This window comes from Mastomys coucha, unplaced genomic scaffold, assembly GCF_008632895.1.
Source record: "Mastomys coucha isolate ucsf_1 unplaced genomic scaffold, UCSF_Mcou_1 pScaffold8, whole genome shotgun sequence".
NCBI lineage: Eukaryota > Metazoa > Chordata > Mammalia > Rodentia > Muridae > Mastomys > Mastomys coucha.
The window spans coordinates 19,391,056-19,414,718 of NW_022196914.1; the positions used below are offsets into that span (position 1 = coordinate 19,391,056).

A 23,663-nucleotide genomic window follows, 5' to 3' on the forward strand; every position below is an offset into this window, starting at 1 on the left:
ACAGCTGTATGAAGCTCCTGTCAGCAAGTACTTCTTGGCATCAGCAATAGTGTCTGGGTATAACTTCTTAAAAAACATAAATACCATATTCTTCAAGCACATGGAAATATTGAATGTTCACTGTTTACAGAGAGCAGATCATCACTAATAATAGTTAAATATAATTACAAATTTAAAAAGAAATTGTTTATTATTGAATTATTACTTCAATATTTTGATTATTTTTATCTTGAAAACAGCTTTGCAAATTTAAAATAGATATATACGATGGAAAACCTGTAACATTGCACTCCTATTGAAATATATATGTATATATGTACATATATATATATATATATATTCACATTAGATTTACTTTTATTCCCAATTATAACATTTTATATTGACTGTATCTTAAATATTTATGGGTTGTTATCAAAACAAATTATTTTTAATTTCAGGAGAAAGAAATAGTGACAACTCAAATGAATATTCTTAGACATGTATTTGATTTTCCATATGATTTCCAACAACTCTGTCTATCCATCCTTCCTACACACACACACACACACACACACACATACACACACATTTCCTGCGGAGCTTTTTTTCTGATACATGTCCACAGTGCTCTTTCACTAAAGCCCTGATACAGTTGCTCCCTTATCCAGCAGAACTTAATCCGGCTCCATAGAAATGTGTATTAGTTATACCTATGTCATGTGTCTTTCATTTCCCATAGAGTTTCACTGCATTTTGGAGCATAAAAGTACATTCATAAGTGATTTTACTAACTTTCACTTTTGTTATTGTGCTTTTCATGTTATACCAATTGAAATCAAAATATCTGCAGAACACATAACCCTTTGAGACTGTTTTTTGTCTCCCACCTTCCCTCCTTTCCTTCCCATGACATTCCCCTCATGTCTCCCACTCCCCCTTTTCTCATTTCCCAACTTCATCACTGTCTTTTCCTCTCTGTCATCCCTTTCCTGATCTTCCCCTGCTACCTCTTTTGTACTCTACTCTCCTTCTCCCCCTTTCTGTCTCCCTCTCCATAAGCATAGGCTTTACACTCCTCCATGATCTGAAGATGAAGTAGACAAACTTCTTATAAGCCAAGGCTTCTTGTCAACATTTTCAACTTCAAAACATTCATCCTTAATACTCTACCTCATACACACCACTCTCTCTTTCTCTTTCTTCCTTGTTTCTTTCTACACTAAAGTTGTATATTTCCAAGGAATGATTCTTTCTCTAAATATTTTTACTCATTTCTTTACTCTATTGTATTGTGTCTTTATTCAAGTTCTCATGGATTGCAACTATTTTTATGTAGTATTTTCAACTTGCTAGTGAAAATAGTAGCAACATGTTTTTTTTCTAAATTATCTTGATACTCCACATCTCAGTGAGGGACACTTTTATCTATTAGTCAGATAAAGATCACACTAATTGTTTTAATTATGATTTTTCTTACATATCATATATACCTATTAGTCTTAAAAATACACACACAGAGAGAGAGAGAGACAGAGAGAGAGAGAGAGAGAGAGAGAGAGAGAGACAGAGGTGGGGTGAGTAATCTGGTATGTCTCTGCAAAGAGACATTCTCTTCATTCTGTATATGGTTATAAATATTCACCATATCACTTTTACGTTAAAACGACTTCCTATAGATCTTCTTGTTTGTTCCCATTTCACTTTTCACATAATTTCTCCTGTGGTAATTTTAGAGTTTTGCTCCATCCATTGTTCAAAATTTCCTATTGTACCAGAACCCTAACCATATACAGATATATGATCTGGTTATTTCCTCATGAAATCAAAATGTATTTTACTTATTTTTGTTTTCACAGAAGTCCACAGGTGTGAGACTTTGAGAGTTTAGAGAAACTTTGAATATTTTAAATAAATTATGTTCTTTGAAAGAGCATAATGTCCTATTTTGCCTTTTAATCATGAGTAGTTGAAAACCAAAATTTATTGTTACATCACCTATGCAATTTGAATCTCAAATGATTAATGTGTTATAAGTAATATTTTCTCAGTTAATTCTTAACAAGAATAATGGATTATCTCTATTAGCTTGAGCCCAAGAGGTGGTCATTTGAAATGGTCAGCTGTTTGTTGTTCTATAATTAGCTCTGTAATGCTTGATCATATATCTAAGTATAAGTGTTATATAAGATGTGTCAAAAATAGATGGCATTATCAGGAATTGTAATTTGATTCTTATTGCCATTTGGATGCATATTTCTCTTAATTCATAATCAATTAAGTATTTGCCTCTATGATAGAATCTATCTAGAATCACCATAGATACAGACTTCTGAGCTTACATATGAGATTTTCTAGATAGATTAACTGAAATCAAATGATCAACTACAAATGTGGGCCATAACATTCCATGGGCTGTAGTACTGAACTAACTCAAAACCAGAAAGTGTAGTATTCATCTGTCCCTGATTCCTGACTGACTATAGAAGTCATGTGACCAGGTATTACAAGCTCATGCCAGACATGACATCCCACTATGACAGAATCAACTTTTGAGTTTTCATCCAAAGTAAAGTTGCTTTGGTTAGTTATGTGTCACATTGATTAGTCAAGATACTAAGCCAAGTTCTACACTAAATAACCTGTTGGTATACTAATCAACTCTTATCTCTTTTCAATTTAATACTATCTCATACATTTATTTCCTTATATTTAGCTATGATTTAGATTGTTTCTTTTAGTAGTACACATTAATTTTGTGTTACTATTAAATTTTATCAGTAATTTTAGGCTATATCAATCACTTATATAATTTTTTAAAATTAATTAATTAATTAATAATTTCCTCTGTGTGTGTATGTGTGTGTGTGTGTGTGTGTGTGTGTGTGTGTGTGTGTACATATATATATGGTGACTTCAGAGGCCAAAATAGAGTGTAGGACCCACTGGAGCTAGATTTACAGGCAGTTGTGAGACAACAGGCATGGGTTCTTGGAAATAAACTCTAGTCCTTCTAATAGCAGGGTGACTCTTAGCCTACAAACTTCCTTCCCAGTACCTTGGTTCTCATATACCTCATGGCATTCAAGGTAGAAAGTAATCTCTGTGCAGCATGCATAGAGCATCTATATGCCTCTCCTACATGGAGAGTATTTAGATAAACCAGAACATCATACAGCAGGCATTCTGCTCATGGGGGTGTATTGTCTGACACACTAATGGATAAATGACATATTTAAACAATTTTACTGTATTAAGGTGTTTGTCTAAAGTGTTTGGAGACTGCTTTATTCCATTTAAGAAATGACATATTGTATAAACTCACAGCTAATATTCTTCAACTTGTCAATTTTATTTTTAGAAAATATAATTTTGAAAAGTCTATTCTATATGTAATCCTTTCCCATGTTTTACATATCCTACTTCCATAGACTAAGACATTCTTGGGGGGTATCATACTAATATGCATACATTTTACATACATACACAGATATATATGTATATTATATGTATATATGTATATATGCACACACATATATATGTACACACACACACACACACATATATATATGTATATATATATATACATATATATATATATATATATGTATATATATATATATAGTTTCTCTTGTTTGGCATTACAATCAAGAGCTTCCCTTTTTGGTTCCCTTAGTATATAAAACTTTTACTACATATCTTTGCTTCACTTTGTGTTTTGCAGTATTATTTTCCTGACTTATTTAATATTGATAACAACAGGTGTTAGAGGTAGTCCTCTGTATTATTTATTTGTTGCATTCTTCTTGCCTGCAGAAATTATTGTACATAATGACAATTTCTATGTGGGTAGAAAAGTCTTTTTACTGGTAATTGAAATAGAAAGGGAGATCCTTCATATATTAGATTATTGTGAAGTATTCCACAATCCAATATCTTTTGTTCAGAATCACAGTTTTGTTCTTTAGACAATTTCTTATGGAAATTCCTATAATAAACAACTATACAATGGTATAATATTAACATTTTATCTTCCTTATAGAAACTCTTTTATAAAGTAGAAATGATGATATATTCAGAAAACAAATTTTTCTCTTGTTATCAGTAATCACAAATTCTTTGAATATCAGTGTACCTACAAACTCATAAACATGTGCATAAATACTAACATATATATATAATAACACATATATCTATGCATCATTTGTTTTCATGTAAATATTTTGCCACTCATAAGATGCCAATAATTTTAAATTATGTAACATACTTATATATTATCAAGATAAAATAAAGTTTATGACATAAACAATAGTAATTAATTTAAAACAAAATTCAATTATTAAGAACAATAATATGAAAATAAATCTTTTTTCTTTGATGTTCAATGGAATTTCATTGGAAATAAAATTAAGCTGAGACATCATACCAGGATAATAACAGCTAGTCTTTGTTGACTCAAATATTAAAAGTGGAAATGTATGGAGAGAGACTTTCTAATATATGTCAGGATCAAATAAGGCCCAGAAATTGGGTAGATTTTTTTAAACAGGATTATATAAAACTGAAATGAAGAACAAGAAGAAGCAAGATGGATGGCAGCAATATGAAATAGAGCAAGGAATGTATTAGGAAGCTCCAGCTCCTTCTCTGATAACTGAAGCTACATGACAACAACACATGGAGAGAATTGCTTTAAAAGGAAACAAGCGCTGAATTGAGAGGTTCTTTATATAAGGTGACTGTGAATTTAACACATCCTCCTAGTAAGAAAATTCACATAGTCCATGTATAACTAAGTAACTCCAAACTTCGCACGGTCTTTCATTATTGGAAAGAAGTTTCCATATCTCATGTCACCTGAAACATTTCTTGGAACAACTGGACCACATGTAAAATGTTTCAGTTTTTCTAGATGCTGTCTTCTACCGGGCCTACTTTGGAAGGAGGACAGAACTAAAAACTGTATAGATTGCCAAGACAATGTCTGTGAAGATGAGAGTTTGCACTTCCCATATGCTTTGAATCTGAGTAAATCTGACTGAAGCCTGATTTAAGAGGTGTGTCCACTCAGCAGTGCCAATACACAACAGGTAAGAGAGATGGCTATCTTCTTTAAAATACAGACAGAAAAAAAATAAAGGAAAGAAACTGGAAACTACTTTTTAGGTCTACAGATAAATCTCCATGAAATGTCCTTAGTCAAATAGAGATATATGAATCGCCCAACTGAGAGCCCAGGACAACTATCACAAATAAACTAAAGAGTTCAGGAAGATAATAAATTAATAAAGTTTGAAAATGATGAACAATAAACCATACAGAGTGGAAACCTTACAACTGAGAAGTATAATATCAAATACATCTACAAGGTAGATACCTTTATCTACACGAAGTGAGGAATTCACAAATTTCTCAGATTGTGGTGTGCTTTTATTTAATCGTATAATTTTTCTCGACATCATGTCATAAATGGTGTGAACATGTACATAACTGGATACCATACAAGGCTTTAAATGCAGAAGTTCCAGAGAAATACTTGTCTATTCTGAATTGTACAACAGGAATTTGAAGTTCAGCTCTTTGTCTCTTCTTAGAGTTGTAAACTGGATAGTTTCCTTATCATTTATCTCCTGAAATAAATAAAGTTATAAATGCCTGTCTTCTGTATTTCACTACTTAATATAGAAGACAGGAACTGTATATAGAACATTATGAATTAGACTTGCCTTTGCCAAAAAACACATCCTTAGACATCACTCTGTACCATACAATTTTACGTGTCATATGTTTTAGAAAATTTTTTGAGGGGGAGCAGGCACATTAATACACATGTTGAATGCATCAGCACCTTTGAACTTTGTATCTTAAGTTCTTACAATGAATGACCTAGTAATAAACAGTACTATACTTACTAAAATTATTTTCATTTGTTTAAGAAATGACAGAGCTTTTACTATAGTGCACTTGACCTCATTGTACCATGAGACAACACCGAAGGCGGTGTAAGTACGCACTCTGTATTGTGGGGTCCACAGATTAGATGCTGGGCTCTACCCGGATAAGGGTATAATAGTTTACTGACAGCTGAATAAGTAAGCATAACAACACTCTAAGGCTGGTATTTCAGGTAAAAACAAGGATGTTCTTTGACCTTCCTTTCTGTTTTGCAATTAACATCCTTCTTATTTGATAACTCTTGAATAATCTCCATTAACATAAATGAAAAATAAAACTAAAATAATGCTATTTAAAAATCAATTTTCTGGTATATCAGCTCATAAGGAAAATTCCTTTTGTGAATACTAAGTGTTAAATGTCTAATGAAAGAAATAAAGTTATATTTTCCCTCAACTAATGCTTAAGCTATTAATGACTTACTGCTAAGTTTTACTAGTAAAATGTTTGGGATGTAGACTGGGTAATGCTTTTAGTAAATTTGATATCAATCAGATCAATAGCTATGTAACATTTCAAGCCAGACTTCCTCATGTTTCTGGAGGTAGCTTGGATATAAGCCAAGGCATAAGTGTATATAAGACACATAAATTACATAAATCTTTAATAAAAGGAATGATGAATTTCATATAGTCCCATAAAGCAGTACATACTAAAAATAGCCAAACGTTAAGAGTGTGACATTGGTATACAGATATTGAAATGTGTCAGGACTAGAAACCCATGCATAGATCTGTAATAAGGTAAGCTTGAATCATAAAACAGCTAACAATTACAAAACAGAGGACAGTCTAATCAATAAATGTATATGCTTTGGGGCTGGATATACTGTTTTATTTAAGAGCACCCATCTGACTACCACAGACAAGCTCTTCACTTCTTCCTATTTAATTTGTTTTGTTTTCTTTTTTTTGTTGTTGTGGTAGTTTTGTTTTCTTTTGACAGCAATTCTCAGTGCTCTGGTGGTTTCCAAGTTATCCTGGCTATCGTGCAAGCTTCAGGTATCCCACTTGCTATCAGATATTCATAGCTGGAAATAAATGGCATGTTTGGATATGATGCTCTGAGGGAGAATATTTCCCGAAGTCTTATATATTTAAATTTTGTTCCACAGTTAGGGTACTGTTGAAGAAGAAAACAAGAGCTTTAGAAGTGGGGTTTTGTGGAAGATATTGATCACTGTTGTAGGCTTTGAGATTTTTATGGCCTTTCCCCATTTCCTGGTTTTTTTTTCCCTCTGTTACTTGTGTGCTATCAATCAGGTTTCACCTTATCTTATTCAGCTTGCCACCTTCTTCCCTGACTCGCTTCATACCTTCAACATCATGATAGAGTCTACCCTTAGGGTACAGTAATCCAAAATAAACCATTTTGTCTTTTGGTTTCATTTCTCAGGTACTTTATTATATCAGCAAAAAAAGGTAACTGATACACTGAGTTTATATTTTATTATGTGTTCTGATGAACAAACATTGCTCTTTATGCAAGCAAGGCAAGTACTTCTCTTTCTCTTTACCCTCAAACCTGAAAGAGAATCTTTCAACAATAAATCAAATAGTTGTTCAGTTTCCAAGGGAAACAAGAGGCTTCCAAGACCCAATGGAGATGATTTTAGCAGAGAAGGGGAGATAGAACCTGTGGAGACTATGTCCAGTAGATAGGCATGGCCACAGTTCGTGGGATGGGGCCACATACACAACTCAAAGATTTTAACTGAGAAATGTTCCTTTACAATGGAAGACCAGGGACAAAAAAAAATGGAGCATAGACTGAAGGATGGGACATCCAAGGACTGTCTCCCCTGGGGATCCATCCTGTCTCCAGACACCTTGCCAAGAGGCACTTGCTCACAGGAATCTGGTATGACTACTCCTTGGGAGGTTCAGCCAGCAAATGACCAATACATACGTGGATACTTGGAGCCAACCATCAGACTGAACTCACAGACCCTGGTGAGAGAGCTGGTAGAAGGACTGGAGGAGCTAAGGGGGATTACAACCCCATAGGAAGAACAACATCAGCTGGCCACACAACCCAATGGCCTCAGGGACTAGACTATCAACCAGGAAGTGTACAGGGAGGGATTAATGGCTCCAGAGATATAGATAGCAGAGAATGGCCTTGTCTGACGTCAATGGGGGATGTGGGGGAGGTCTTTGGTCCTGTGGAGGTTTGATGCCTCAGTGTAAGGGGATGCTGGAAGGGTGGGGTGAGAGAGAGTGGTGGGTAGGGTAGCACCCTCATAGAGGCAAAGGGGAGAGAAGAGAGGGAAGTTGTGGGATGAGGGGGGAGCTTGTGGAGGAATAACCAGAAAGTAGGATATCATTGAGATGTAAACAAATGGAATAGTTAATAAAAATAAATACATCAAATAAATAAAATTGATATATTATGTGAAAGCTACTAATCTCTTATAATTATACTATCAGAGAAAAATCTATCAAAGTATCAAAGAAGATACCTAGAATGCATATTCCTGAGTATTTCTTATTTATATTTGAAGTATATATAGCATATCTTCTATTCAGTCTAAAATTTAGAACTATATGATATTTCAAAAGGCTTAAGTTATAACTACATAAGTCAAGGACAGCTACAATATCAGTTAGCAAGATGAGCATGTACTCTACAGATACTTGTGTGTGTGTATAATACTTCTACATATATAAAGAGAGCACTATAACATACCAATCCAATAAATTATATATATGTATATATAAACATATATATATTCCTAAAACTGATAGGTATATTAACTTCCTAAATAGAAAAACAGTTAATAAAAGAAAAGTAATTCTTTTATATTTGCAAGACTTTATGTTTTAAGATTATATAGCCGTTTCTTATGAATTGATAGATCTCCTCAGAAAGAGACTTGTAAAATTCAGAAAGGAAATGAAATTTAGCAAGCTCAGAATGCTTAAAATTTTTACAAGTGTCACAAATCTCAAAATCTAAAAGACTCATGAGGATAGTTCCTGAGTTCATGTAATCAGTAAACAATTGCTGAGGGAGATGAGACTGTGCTGTGTGTACACTGAATAGTTGCATTCTTACGGATAAGGCCAGCTTGAGGCACTATCCACCTTGTGTTCATGAATTTGTCTTTGAGTCATCCATAGCCCTGTATGAAACAATTGTCACATAGACTCACCAAACTGAAGGAGAATTTCTGTGGCCTGCCGTGAGTAAATATTAATTTACATCTCCCAGTAATAATTCCACAAGAATTACTTACAAAATTGCAGCTTACAGTACAGTATCAGGCTACTTCTCATATGCAGTGGCACACACACAAAAAAAATACCTTTGTGTCAGTAATTAAATATCTTCCTGATACTGTTTTAGTTAGTGATAATCAATGATGTTTTCCCCTGGAAATCTTATATAACACTATAGTAGGAACAGTGGGCTTCTCTCTATGTAAACATTGGGGGCTACACAGCTGTAAAAGTATCTCCTACATGAAGACCTAATTTAGGACTGCCTGGGGGATCAAGGATTGCTGGTGCAGACAATGTCAGCCAATCTGGAACTACTGCTTAGAAGAGATGTTTTCTTGGGACCAATGGGCACTGGTGGAGGGTACTAAAGGAGCTCACAGCAATGTTCAAAGAGCTGCAGTGTTTCTCACCTGCTCCCGGAGTCTATGTCATTGACTCTGTGTCACCTCACCTCCAACCCCCAAGGACAGGTAGGATCAGGTAGAGAGTAGTCCAGGGCACAGGCAAAACTCTATAGCTTGAATTTAAATACAGTAATAAATGAAATCATGCTTTCTCATTACTATAAATGTGAAGAACCTTTATTTCCAAACAGTATAATCATAGCTGAAATTCATGCAGGATATAGGTAGACATGGTTGTGCCTTGTAAGGAATATGGCAAGACTATATCTAGAAATCAGTTTCTAAAATAGGGAACATTCTGGTATCATGTGCATAACTGTTCACAGTTAATTCACAGACAGAATGAACTGGCTCTTAGCTTGTTCCCTAGACCCATTCTTGTAGCTGAATGTCAAAGACTATAATGACTAACTAAAACATGATTGGAGAAAAGAAAGTATACACTTTTAGGTTTCTTATAATTTTTTGTACATTAGGTGTGGTTTCTAAAGAGGATTAAGGCCTACATGGCAAGCGCTTGTGTGGAAATCACTAAGAAATAAGAGACATGCTACTAACTTGCATTAAATTTAAGAGTGCATTCCCAATGTCTTGTATCACCTTATACTTTAAAAATATCTCTATATTTACTATGAACTTGCATTACACTGCTGTGTTGGTTACTTTTTGTTTTGTTTTGATAACAATACATACATACATAACAACAGCTACTCAAGGAAGGAGGTGCCAAGGGTCAGTCTTGGCTTGGAGACAGGGTCATGAGGGAAGGGCTTTCAGAGAACAATTTGAAGTCAATTGTAGGGAACAAGCCAACTCTGTTTTCTATTTAAGACAAGTCTTTCTCTGGAGACCCACAGAGAGCTTATCAGCATAGATCATCTCTTGTGGACTAAAGTCCAGTCTTTTGTTTGCATATCAAATCAATCTTCCACCCCAGGTTCCCTTTTGATTATATAATGAATCTGCATTTTATGATCTTAGTCCCTTGATTCTTCGAAGAAAACAGCAAACATGTTTTTAACATGGCAAATGAATTCAGAGATCTGCCTGCCTTTGTAAGTACAGACAGTAAGCTAACTGGGTGGGAACTGACTCTGAAATCACCATTCCCATCATACCTCGGCCCAAACCCCTCATATAATTCATATTGTATTCTTATATTTTATATAGTTGAGAAATTATATATTCTTGAACTTGTGCTTTTAGGGTTCTTTTCCACAGCCCTAAGGGCTGTCCTGAAGGTTATAGCATTTACCATTTTGCTAAGGACATTATACATACCCTGGCTTCCCTGGCTTCTGTTGCCTCTAATTTTCATGGAGTCATTAACTTTGACTGGAGAATTTTTCTCTGATAAACTTGGCACAGAAAATATTTCCTGAAGTAGGAACATGAACTACATTATGTACATTATTATACAAACAAGCTTCATACCTACAAAATTTCAACACTCATGGAACCCCATGCCCTGCTGGCTCTTCTCTGGGGGCAGGAACTATGTCATGCTGTCCCTTGTGCATTGCCAGGAAGGACTTAGCAGGAGGGCTTGATTTCAGCTCACAGGCACACTCCTCACAGTAGGATTGTTAAGGCTGAAAAGCTGGAAGCCAGGAGAATTACAAGGGAATTCTACTGCTAAAAGCTCTGTCTACACTTTCTAAGATCCTAGGTAGCAAATAGTCTACATAGCTCAATTCACTGAATTAAACTGAGCCCTTACAATGCTCACCTTGCAGGTAATTGTAGATTGTCAAGTTGACAACAAACATTAGCCAACTCAACATATACTATTTTTTGTTTTATAGTTCCCAGAATTTGAAGACACATTAGATTATTTTGCCTATTTATTATCAGAGATTAGCCACATAGCTTGAGATAATCTATGTCTGTGTCTGGTGACCTAAAAAATATTAGACAGCACCAACTAAAGGGTTAATTATATCTATACATAAAGGGAGGGAGGCATGGTTTTTCTCCCAGTCTCTATTTTCCCAGCGTGTGAAAGTAATGACACCTATCAGGAAGTAAGTACCCTAGGTAGGGCTTGTTCCTGATAATGACTTTTTAGGTCAACAATGCCTTCCTTCTTGCTTTTGTTATAAAATTGTATCTGAATGTCTGACACTATGAGTGAAGGTGGAATTCAAATTATCATTGGATTGCTTTTACACCAGGGCTGTGGAGCATTTCCCCATCTGAATATGAATCTCAAATTTAGAATCCTAAGGTAAATAAATCTTTTACTTCTTCATTATCAGAGATTAGGCATGTGGGTTGAGATAATCTACAGCTGACTCTGGTGGCCCAAGTAATTTAATGACTTCTCAAATTAAGTCAGAGCAGTGGGGGATATATTACATCAGTGGTTCCATGCTCCCCATGCATGGAGAATGCATTGGCAGTCATTTGAAATGCAGTACCTAGTGCTGTAACAGACCAATTAGAGTGTAATATCTGGAGGCATGTCCTAGACACCATTTCTCAACACATTCCCAGGTTCATTCAAAATTTCCCAAGATGTTTCTTAAATCTTAAGAGGGATGCGTTATCTTGCTTTAAACACCTGAGATAATACTAAGAAGAATAATTCTTAATTGAGTACTTTCTTCTGTTTAATATGTTTTGGGAATATTTCTGACTTCTATCTTTTGAGGTGCTTTTTAAAAGAGACTAAGGTAGAAAGATGTATTCGACCATTCCATTCACTAATGAATTCTGTATCCAAACTTGGCTTTTTTTTATTATTATTATTTGTGTCAATTGAGTAGAGATAAAATATGCATGTTAGGAAGAGGATAAATACTTAAAATGATGAAATTGTATTTTCTATAAGGGAACCAATTACTTTCCTGTCTATTCTACACACATAAAAGGTATCTGATGCCCAGACCAGTTTCAAATTACAAGCATGGGCTGGCCTCATTTCTAAGACTTAATCACTTGTGGTGGTGTCATTTCTAGGTCAGAAACATGTTTTGTCAGTTGATAGTTTTTTCCTAAGAGTCTTGAGACTGTCATTTACAGTATACTTATACTTCTCCATCTAACTCATACAGCTTTTATAATAATATAAACAAATATATTTTTATGCATTTCCAAGCATATCTAATTTTGTTCCTGAAAGAACATTCTTTCAAAAATATCTGATTTTCACACACATAGTTCAATTGTTTTTTATTACCTTACCATCTTTTCTTTATAAGGACTTTACTGTCTCATAGCATTTTATATATACATTCTTATTCTAACTCTGGATCTGGAATGCTGTTCATGTTGAAACCTAGGTCCTTAATATTGAAGAGCTCCGAGGTATCTGGATGATTGGAGTTCAGATCTGAAATAGAACCTACTTTGAATCTAAATCCACATAGTAATGCTCACACACAAACACACACACACACACACACACACACACACAAGCTCCTTCCTGAAACAGAGAAAAGAACCAGCTCACCAGCAACTCTGTCCTTCATTTAAGTGTGTTTCTACACAATTTATTCTTAATTAAATGATAATTATAAGATATTTTAATATCTTATAATTAGGGCTAATTTATGTTCAACAGTGAGTTTAGAAAGATATTGAACATATAATACTTTCTATGTAAATATCCCTTAATAAATGATTTAATTAACATAACTACTTTAGTGAATTAGTAAAGTGATGGTTGCAACTTTTGTGTAGGTGTATAGAACTGTTGTCAGGTAAAATGATATGTGCAATCTTTATAAAATCTACTACACTTAAGTTGAACACTGAATATCCACTTACAAAATTAGCATTTAGTGATTTCTACAAATTCAGCATAAACAATACAAAATTAAGACCGTAATGGCCGCTTTTATGCATATTTTCTTATCTCAATTGACTTGCATTATAAACAAGCATTATAAACACTATGAACAGTAGATAGAATTAATTAAAATGAAGATTTTCCCCCATATTAATAGAATCAATATGTATTAATAGAATCAATATGTATTAATATGTATCAATAGAATTAATAGTATACAGTTTCCATATTATAGCATCCTTCTGGCTCAACAAATTCTCAAGGATATGAACTGCTATGAAACCAGGTCAGTTCTGAAAGAGAAAAGGTATTCCCTGCTATTGCAATATTGTAGTTGATAGAGTGCCATTAACTCAGGATGGATGGGTGGAGCAGAACTGTCTTCAGATAAGCAATTTCAGGAAATGGCTGAGTTTGTTCGATGGGTCACCAAGGCAAAAAAGGGAGCTAATTGAAAAAGTGGATCTAAAAGAATGGGGAATAAAAAGGATTCAATTAAAAAATGTGCCTGTCATATATACAAAGATCAACTTCAGATGGGAAATCTGAGAGCTCTGAAAATAAGAATACCTTATTAAAAATGTAACTTAAATCATTCAAAATTTTGAATAGGCATAACAGAATGATTTTTATGGAAAGATGTATATATGCATTGATACTTAGAGGAGAAAAATTTATATTTACCAGAAAATATAAATTGAGTCCTTATTCCTGGATGATGAATCCTAAACGTTTAAAGATCCTGTTCTCTAAACAAAGTTATTAATTGTTTTCTCATGCTGCTCATTTAAAAATGCAAATTTGTGAATGAATTTCATTTTTGGTTCCTTTTTGCATTCTGAATGCCCACTGAGCAACCAAGGCTTAAATTATACTAGATTTTTTGCTATTGAAGGACAATTTTAGGTGGTGAGACTTGGTGTGAGAGAAGATTCACCTACAACTCACAGCAATAGTAAGACAAATTCATGAAGTTAATTTTACTTCAACAACAGCCACCCTTCAAATGAGCAATGGTCTATAAATACAGAATTAGTCTAAAAATTTAAGAAAAATCATTGTTGCAGGATATAAATGTCATACAGACTGATAGAATACATGTGAAAATATATAGAGAAGGCATTTTTATTAAATCATCAAATGATGTGATAATAGTGAGATTCAGTAGATGAATATACTCTGTTGATGACTTGTAAATCTCATATTTGTTTCAAAATAACATGTAATTAATATCCAATGAAAGCGCTAGAGAAAGGACCCAAAGAGCTGAAGGGTTTGCAGCCCCTTTGGACAAACAACAATATGAACTAGTACCCCCAGAGCTCCCAGAGACTAAACCATAAACCAAAGTGTACACATGGTGGGACTCATGGCTCCAGCAGCAAATGTATAGCAGAGGATGGCCTAGTCAGTCATCAATGGGAGGAGAGGACCTTGGCCCTGTGAAGGTTCTATGCCCCAGTGTAGGGGAATGCCAGGGCCAGGAAGTGGGAGAGGGTGGGGTGGTGAGCAGGGGGAGGAGGAGGAAACAGATTTTTCTTTTGGAAGAGAAACCAGGAAAAGGAATATCATTTGAAATGGAAATAAAAAAAATCTAATAAAATTTTTTCTTACTTGAATAATTAGGTAAGTGATTGGACATTATGTATAAATTAAATAATTTTTAAAGATTTAATCATTTCTTCATTTTATTAATATGAGTACACTGTCACTCTCTTCAGACACACCAGAAGAAACCATCAGATCCTTGTACAGATGGTTGTGAGCTGTCCTGTGGTTGCTGGGAATAGAATTCAGGACTACTGGAAGAGCAGTGCTCCTAAGGACTAAGCCATCTCACCAGCACCCTAAATTAAATATTTTAAATGAAATTATATTTATATACATTAAAAATATCACTATCTATGTGAATCCTGTCACTTTGTAAATGTCTGTACCCAACAAAATGCCTTATACATTCAAAATTTATTTTATGTATAATGAAATAGCAGAAATATGAATTTTTCTGTAGCTTTTGTATCTTTACAAAAGCAATTAAATTATGAGAAACATGGTACTACATATAATTAGTAAGGGAAATATACATTAATTTAGACATGAATGCTCAGATATCTGGTGCTTTGTATTTGAGTTCAGACACAAAATAGAATCACGCTGGGTAACAGTTAAAATCTTCTGTGCTCTTAACAGGCCTTGAATTATCATTCACAGATGGTCAGGTTGTTAAGCAGATGGCAATTTCCTTGACCTTTAAAATCTTTGTTTTTCTCTTCCTAATTACCTGTGGCTTAAAACAGATCAAATTCTGCATCTCATATAATGAACGTTTATATTTCTAGCCTATGTCTATTGTGCAATATCACCTGCATAATGAAGATGCATATAGTTATAGATCAAAGATTTTTTTATAAAGTGAATTTTTTATTGGACAAGGAACTTTAAACTAGTTCAATTTGTGAATTAAAGATGTTCATCTCCTAGAACAGCATGTGGATGCAAAAGACACTTTTTCTTACCAAGTAGGACTTAGTATTTTTCTCTAAGAGGATGTAGAAGTGATGCTGAGTGGAGTGAAATATTTATCTTCCATAACAAAACAGAGGATTTTGAATAAAGTATCTGTGATTTGATCTGGTTGCTGAAAATAAACATTGTACTCAACAACCTTAGTTATTCATGAAATGTGGAATATATTGAATTGATGGGCATGTTGTGTTTATAAAATAGCCATTATACAATATTCAGTGATTAATTTCTTTCAAGTACAAGAAATACAGGCCAAAATATCTTGTTAATTGATATTATTCATCAACAGTGATGTTGAAACTTTCTCTTATATCTAAGATTGGGTTACTTTCTTCTGGCTAATGTTATGAAGATATATATATATACCAGAAATTTAATTTTCATAATTCATGAAGCTGGAGATGCCATGATAAAAGCAAAAGAAGACTGATGAGAACTCACTTCCTGGTTCTTTAGAGTATTTCCTTCTCGGTTTTCACAGGATAAGGAAAGAACTCTTCATTCTGTCCCTAGAGCATAATTTGAGTAATGAGTATTGAGTAATCATTACCTTCATAATCTAGCCACTTGATACACTTCACTCCAGAGGCTATATTTTGCACATAAATGTCCTACGAAAACATTTTCAACAGATAAAAACTATAGGAAAATAAGGATTATAGTAATAATTCATAACTTTATTAATATATGCTAAGAAAACAGCAAATGTCTCCTGATCTGTCTGGGTGTGTGTCATAGATGCCTAATTCATTTTTCAGTAATATTAATTCTATAATTCCCATAATATTTCCATAGATTAAAATATAACTTAGAGTAAAGGTCCATCACATACTAAATTACCATAAATAAATGGAATGATGCAATGGAAAGATGACATAGCTTTACCAATACACAAAAAACAATTCACTTAGATTACATTTTACACTCCCAAATAGTTACTTCTATAATTTATGTTCAAACTGTATTCGAGCATCACATCATGTGGTTCTTCACATTGCTTGTTCCTCACAGGAATTCTCAAAGCCAACACCTTCTGTTTTATGCAGTGGTGGAATCTAGTTCCCACTACAACTTCTGGAATAATACAAATATTTTGCATGAGTCTTCACCAGAGAGTAACCAGTAGATGGTAATTGAAACATCCTTTCCTCTGGAACTTTATTGCCAATATTTCTTAGGTTCAAATATATTGCGACTTCAATGCCATTCTATCTATTTATCTAATTATCTATCTATGTATCTATGTATTGACTTATATTCTATCATCTATATATCAGGTATATATCATCTGTCTGTCTATCTATCTATCTATCTATCTATCTATCTATCTATCTATCTCTCATCTACCTATCACATTTCTATTATCATTTATCAATCATTAACTATCATCTATCCATCTACCTATCATATATCTAGCATATTTCTATTATCTCTTTTTTATCTATAATTATTAACTATCATCTATCAATCTATCAGCATCATGAACATCATAATCATCATCATCATTTATCTACCTGTTTATCTATTATTTACTGTCTATCGATCTGTAATCTACATTCTTTCAGCTCCATCCTCACAATACATGCTACTAGAATATTTTTTCTTATTTTATGACAGTATCATGTAGCCCTCAAAGGCCTTCAACTTGTTATGCATCTGAAATGAACCTTGAACTTCAGGTCCTCCTACCTCTATTTACTGTGTGGGCATAAATTACAGGCAAATGCCAGAATATCTGTTTTAGGAAAGTGGAAATTGAACCAAAGTTTTCAGGTATGCTGCACAAGCATGTTACTAAATGAATTACAGGCTTAATCCTGGTGTAAAATTTCAAAATAAATCATACTTCTTAAGAAGAAATGTTTTTAATTTACAGAAGCACAATAAAACATATTTATAATTCTTATAAATTCATATTTAAGATATGTATTCTAAATTACTACATGTTTGTTCATTCATTGTTTATTATTTTCTTTGTTGCTTTTCCTATTGTAGTGTATTGTACACCAATGCATATTTGGGAGTATGATATAGACTTCAAAATTATTAACTATTTTAATTGTTATCTCTACTCATTTATTTGTATTACTTTAAAAGGTATGACTTTAAAAACATATGCCAATGCTTTCCAAATTAAAATAAATAAATTACTTTCAAGTATGAGTGCATATTTTTCTAAACATTTCTTCCTTTGTATAGACATCAAAATGCCTAATAGATATCTCTATTTTACTTCCTCACAAACTCAAGATATTTTATCCAGAAGTTTAACCTCTTGTTAGTCTTGTATTTGCATAATTTCCCATCTAAAATAATAAAAAAGTATTGCAGTATCTTTAGCTTCTATCAAATGACATCAGAAAGTTATTATCTCAAAACTTTTATGCCAGAAATTTATTTTGAATTGACACTACCATTATTTGAATTAGCATTATCACACAGTGCCCATGATTATCTGTGCCCTATACTTCACATTTCCTTTGCCCAACTCCAATACCTACTTTTCTATAAGATGGCCAAAGTCAGTTCTTGAACTGTGTATTTTCTACAAGAAATTTTCCAACTGCTGCTTCAAATTTAAATGAATGTGAAATCTGTCCCAGTCTGTCTACACAACCATCCTTCATGAACCTCCTTTCTCAAGCATGTGTTTCAACCTCCTACTCTCTTCCGTGACTTTTCTTCCTACTTGTCATCTTCCTTTGTTTTTCAGGACAGCAGATAATGCACTGTCTTCTTCCTATCTTGAAATGCACTGACTTCAAAGTTGGACCAGCTTTCTTGTCATCTGAAATCTGTATCCAGCCTATATTCTATTTTATTTCTTTTTCTGATTCTCCCAATGTCTAATTAGCTCATTTGGGCCTTTGTTTATTTGAGATTGTATTTCTTCTGACAGGAAATTTTCCCATAGATTTCAGGAATTTTATCCCTCAGAAAATTATTTTATCTCCTTAGCATCCTACTCAGTCTTATACAGAAATTAAGCACTTGAAAATATTTATGTTCATGAGTGGAAAGCAAGCTGATTCTCCTTGATGTTTGCAAAGCATAATTTATTACCTTTCATAGGACGATTATTTAACTTGGAGTTATTTGAATGTCTTTGTAACTTTGGTTATTACTAAATTTTGTGTACATGTCATGTCAAAACTCTTATTGAAATATGATAGTTTCATTAATTTTATGTATTTAAAATAACAGTTACTATGTATATTATTGTTTAAACATTTTACTCACAAAATTATTAGAATAATAATACTGATAATTATCTTTTATTTACTATTTTTTTCTGTATGCACCAAGGATTATTTTTCTGCCAGCAAGGTTGGCTAAAGGGAAATTTATCATTCCAATCAGATTAGAGAATCTCCACATAAAGCTTATAAAATGTAAACTAGTTTCATGGAATTATAATAAACTACCTTATTAACTTGCCTCTTGCTGTTTAAATGTAAAAAAATTAAAACAAAGACATAAATACATTATCTCTTTGAAGATAAGGTAATTATTTAATGTATTTAATATGACTATATTATCTTATTTTTTGAAGTTTTACATGGAATGCCCAAAAATAAAACTATGAATGGAGTATTGACTATTGTTCCTTCTCCTATGATTGAAGGCATCTTAATATTCATTAATCATCAACTGTTTATAAAATGCTTGCATCAAATAAAATCAATAGAAAGCCTCAGAAGGATAACCCTGTGTTTGGATATGAGAGATTACAGTTTTTAAAATATTTTCCAGTTCTGCAAGGTTGTCACTGTGAAATCTTTTTTTGTTTGTTTTGTTTTGTTTTGTTTTGTTTTAGTTTCGTTTGGTTTTTTAAGCACTGTATCACTATGTAGCCCTGGCTGACCTGGAACTCCCTTGTAGATCAGGGTGAACTCGAGCTCTCAGAGATCTGGTTACCTCTGCTGGGATTAAGGTGTTGCACCACCCTCAATTTTCCTCCTACAGGAGTGTTATGGGAGGTGATGGTGTTGGCCCCAGGGACTGGGGTAAGGGAAGTGGGGGGCAGAAGATGCTTTAGAGGTGTGGATGTAGGATACATCCTGGTGGCCACTCCATGAGGTTATGTCACTGTGAAATCTTATGTAGCTTTGTACTTAGCTAACCTGTAGTCACACGTATTATAGAGTCCTAGTGAGAGATGTGGACTTAATGAATATGACTGTCTGCTGTTATTGGATTTGAAGCTACAATTTTATTTTAATTATCTGTTAGTTTGTTAATCTTCACTTCATCTATTATTATATGTATACTATAGCCTTCAAAAATCGCTAAATAGATTCTACAGGAGCAGGGCCATAGTTTTTAAAGCTGTGTTTTAGATAAAATATAAAATGATATATTTAGAAAATAGGTTTCATCGTGATATGTAAGATAGGCTATAAAAAATAGAACACTGGAAAGAACTAATAAAACTAAGCTGTATTCATCTGTTATTAATCCTCTGTTATGTGTCTTTTATACTTAACCTTTGCCGAAATATACATTTTTAAAGGTAGGTTCTTTGGACATTTTATTGCCTTTTGATATAAAAAAAAGTCTTGAGACAGGTGGAAGCCAACTGAACCATCTCTTGTGGAAACTGGAAAGGAATGGATAACCTCTTCTCCTTGGCAGCGAATAACCTGAAAAGTCAGTCATATCTTCTTTCCTTTCCAACATGGGAACCACTGAATCTTGAGTAAATCAATCCAAACCACCATGACATTTAGAGAATTTGGACAGAATCAGCAGTAAGGAATTTAATGTCCAATTCAGTAAGATGCAGGCACCTACCGGCATGGCTCCAAATACAAAAAGGCGGGGACATGACCTTACTTAGGAAGGTTGTTCTCAGGTGCTAGTCTTGGCATTTCTGCGACTATCTTCTTATTTAATATTTGCCACGATATATTGTCAGCAAAATCTTCCAGTTTTAAAGACAATACACTTCTATTTTTTTGTCTGGTTTGTTTTTTGTTTTGTTTTGTTTTTTGTTTTTTCGAGACAGGGTTTCCTTGTGTAGCCCTGGCTGTCCTGGAACTCACTCTGTAGACCAGGCTGGCCTTGAACTCAGAAGTCTGCCTATTTCTGCCTCCCAAGTGTTGGGATTAAAGGCAGGTGCCACCATTGCCTGCTTACACTTCATCTTTTAAATGCCATCACAAGGATAAAACAATAGCACATGAGCAATGCTGTGACAACTTTAGAATTATAGCAGAAGAATAGAAATATTACAGAACATGTAACTGTAGTTGATTTTGACTGGTAAAGATCTGGCAGTCCTGAGTTAGAAGGACTTCTTTAGAAGAAATTAACAGACATGAAATGAAATTACTTTCTCATTAATGGCCTTTTAGAATGAAGTACTACTGATTCATTGCATGTATCCCTTAAGCATACAGAAACCAGAAGATATTCAACAATTACTTTCTAATACAGCATTATAGATTACAAAGAAGGCTATATTTAAAGGTAATTCATTTGGGCTTTTATTTGTAGGGTTGACAGCTGACATCTGGTCATGACATTCTTGCTGGTTTCTCAAAGCAGTACAGGGCATTACAGGAAAATGAAATATCTGAAAGAATTAAAACAAAAACTGCTTTTCAGAATCTCATCTACTCTAAAGATATCACAGCAATCAATCATCAAAATAAAGAATCAAGTGTAAGAAAAGTACTAAACCCATTCAAGAGGAAGCGGAAAAATCAATCAACCTTAATCATCATTCATAATCTAGTCTTTAGTTGTTATTTTTACTGCTTTGGAGAAGCACCCTATGTTCTACAAGCTCTCCCTCATTGAGGAATTAAACAATCCTCCAGCATTAGTCTCCCATATAGCTGAGTCTCTGACAATGCACCACTGAATCTGGTCTTACCTCTTAGTGTACCATGGTGGAAATAAATTATAACATGCATTTGAGAAGTAACAGAGTAAACCCAAGCCATTTCCCAAAGGGAGGCATGATTTGAAACCTACTAAGACAAATTAATGCTAGAATAGTGAGGATCTACATGTTTCAAAATAGGCTTTTATAAACCAACAAATAGAGAACATAGTAAGTAATTAATCAAGCTCACACACACTTTTATGTATGAATTATTTATATCACTGTGTTATAAGCTCTGACAGACATCGATATTCTATTTAGCAGATCATTGAATATGTTTTAAAAATAGTATTTTAAGAATCCTAGTCTAAAATGTAAGATACTTTAGTTATATTATTTGCCAATGCATCTGAGAGATAAAAAATTATACACCTTAAATTTTTATGAGCCTCTAAAATAAAGTCTGAAATTATTTTTTGATCACTGAAGTAAATTAAAACATAGCACTGTGCTTTTACACAGTGAACACCTTATCTCAAAAATAAGCAAAAAATATTTTAAGAATCTTGATTTTGAAATGTTTTTGTGATTCTGGGTTGTAAAGTGTTGTAAGTATTTTAAAGCCTTTAACTAGGGTTCAGAGATATGGAAACTTTATCCTGCTAAAGCTAGGTTGCTGTATTTCTGTCTTCAAAATGTATATGTAGATTAAGACGTATTACAGATGGTGGAGTATGGTGTAGAGCTCTGTTGTTAGATTATTTTCAATGGGATTTTCTTCATTAAATGAGCTAATTATATGTTTTTCCTTTCAGTTTGTTTATAAGATGGATTATATTGACATATTTTCCTATGTTGAACAATTCTTGCATCTCTAAGATGAAGCCTACTTGATTATGGTAGCTAATTTTTTTATGTAATTTTAGATTTGGTTTGCACCTATTTTACTGAGTATTTTTACATCCATGTTCATAAAGGAAATGAGTCTGTAATTCTCTTTATTTAAACTTTATGTGGTTTGGGTATCAGGGTAACTTTGGCTTCATCAAACGAGTTGGGCAATGATTCCTCTGTTCATGTTTTAGTGGAACAATTTGAAGAGTAATGGTATTAACTTTTTTTTAAAAAAAGACTAGTAGTAATCTGTGCTAAAACTATTTGGTCCAGGATTTATGTCTTGGATGGGAGACTTTTAATGATTGCTTCTGTTTCACTAGGGTTTATAGGTTTATTTAGATTGTTTATCTGACCTTGGTTTAACTTTGGCAAGTACTACCTATCAGGAAAATTACCCATTTTTTTTTTATATTTCCCAATTTAATACAGTACAGATTTTTAAACTATGTTCTTATGATTCTGTAGATTTCATGGGAGTCTGTTGTTATATCTCACTTTTTTCTTATTATATTAATTATGATATTGCTTTCCATCTTTTAGTTGGTTTGGATAAGGTTTTGTCTACCTTACTGAGTTTTTTTTTTTTCAGAGAACCAGCTCTTTATTTCATTGATTCTGCTACTGTTCTCTTTGTTCCTACTTTTATTCTAGCTCTGAGTTTGATTATTTCTTTCCATCTTTTTTCTGTGATTACTTCTTTGGTTCTAGAGCTTTCAGGTGTTCTGTTAAGTTAGTGGATCTCACTTGTTTTTCAGTGTAGGCAGTTCATGGAATGAACTTTTCTCTTAATACAAATTGGTCAACCATGAAACCACATACACACAGTGAACCAAACTCATTAGCTTTTATTTGTATATTTGAACGTTTATATACATACATAACTATGCAAGAATATTAGTGAAAAAAGGGAGGCTATCAATTTAGGGAGGCTGGGAAGAGTTGGTGTAATATTTTTCATTGTCATATATTTTAAAATATACATGGTGATTTCACATTTCTTGTTGGTTTCTTAACCTGATTATATGTCTGTAAGTTTGATTTTTTTTTAAATC

The 23,663-nt window shown here is 33.4% G+C and overlaps 1 long non-coding RNA gene across 1 annotated transcript in view; it reads right to left on the reverse strand.

Moving 5' to 3' along the window:
- Nucleotides 1-21,338: 21,338 nt before the first annotated feature.
- The window catches only part of LOC116083358, an 18,153-nt gene continuing 15,828 nt past the window's right edge, over nucleotides 21,339-23,663 (reverse strand). The window contains exon 2 of the long non-coding RNA XR_004115686.1: nucleotides 21,339-21,459. This is a non-coding gene — a long non-coding RNA (uncharacterized LOC116083358). The remainder of the gene's footprint in view (nucleotides 21,460-23,663) is intronic.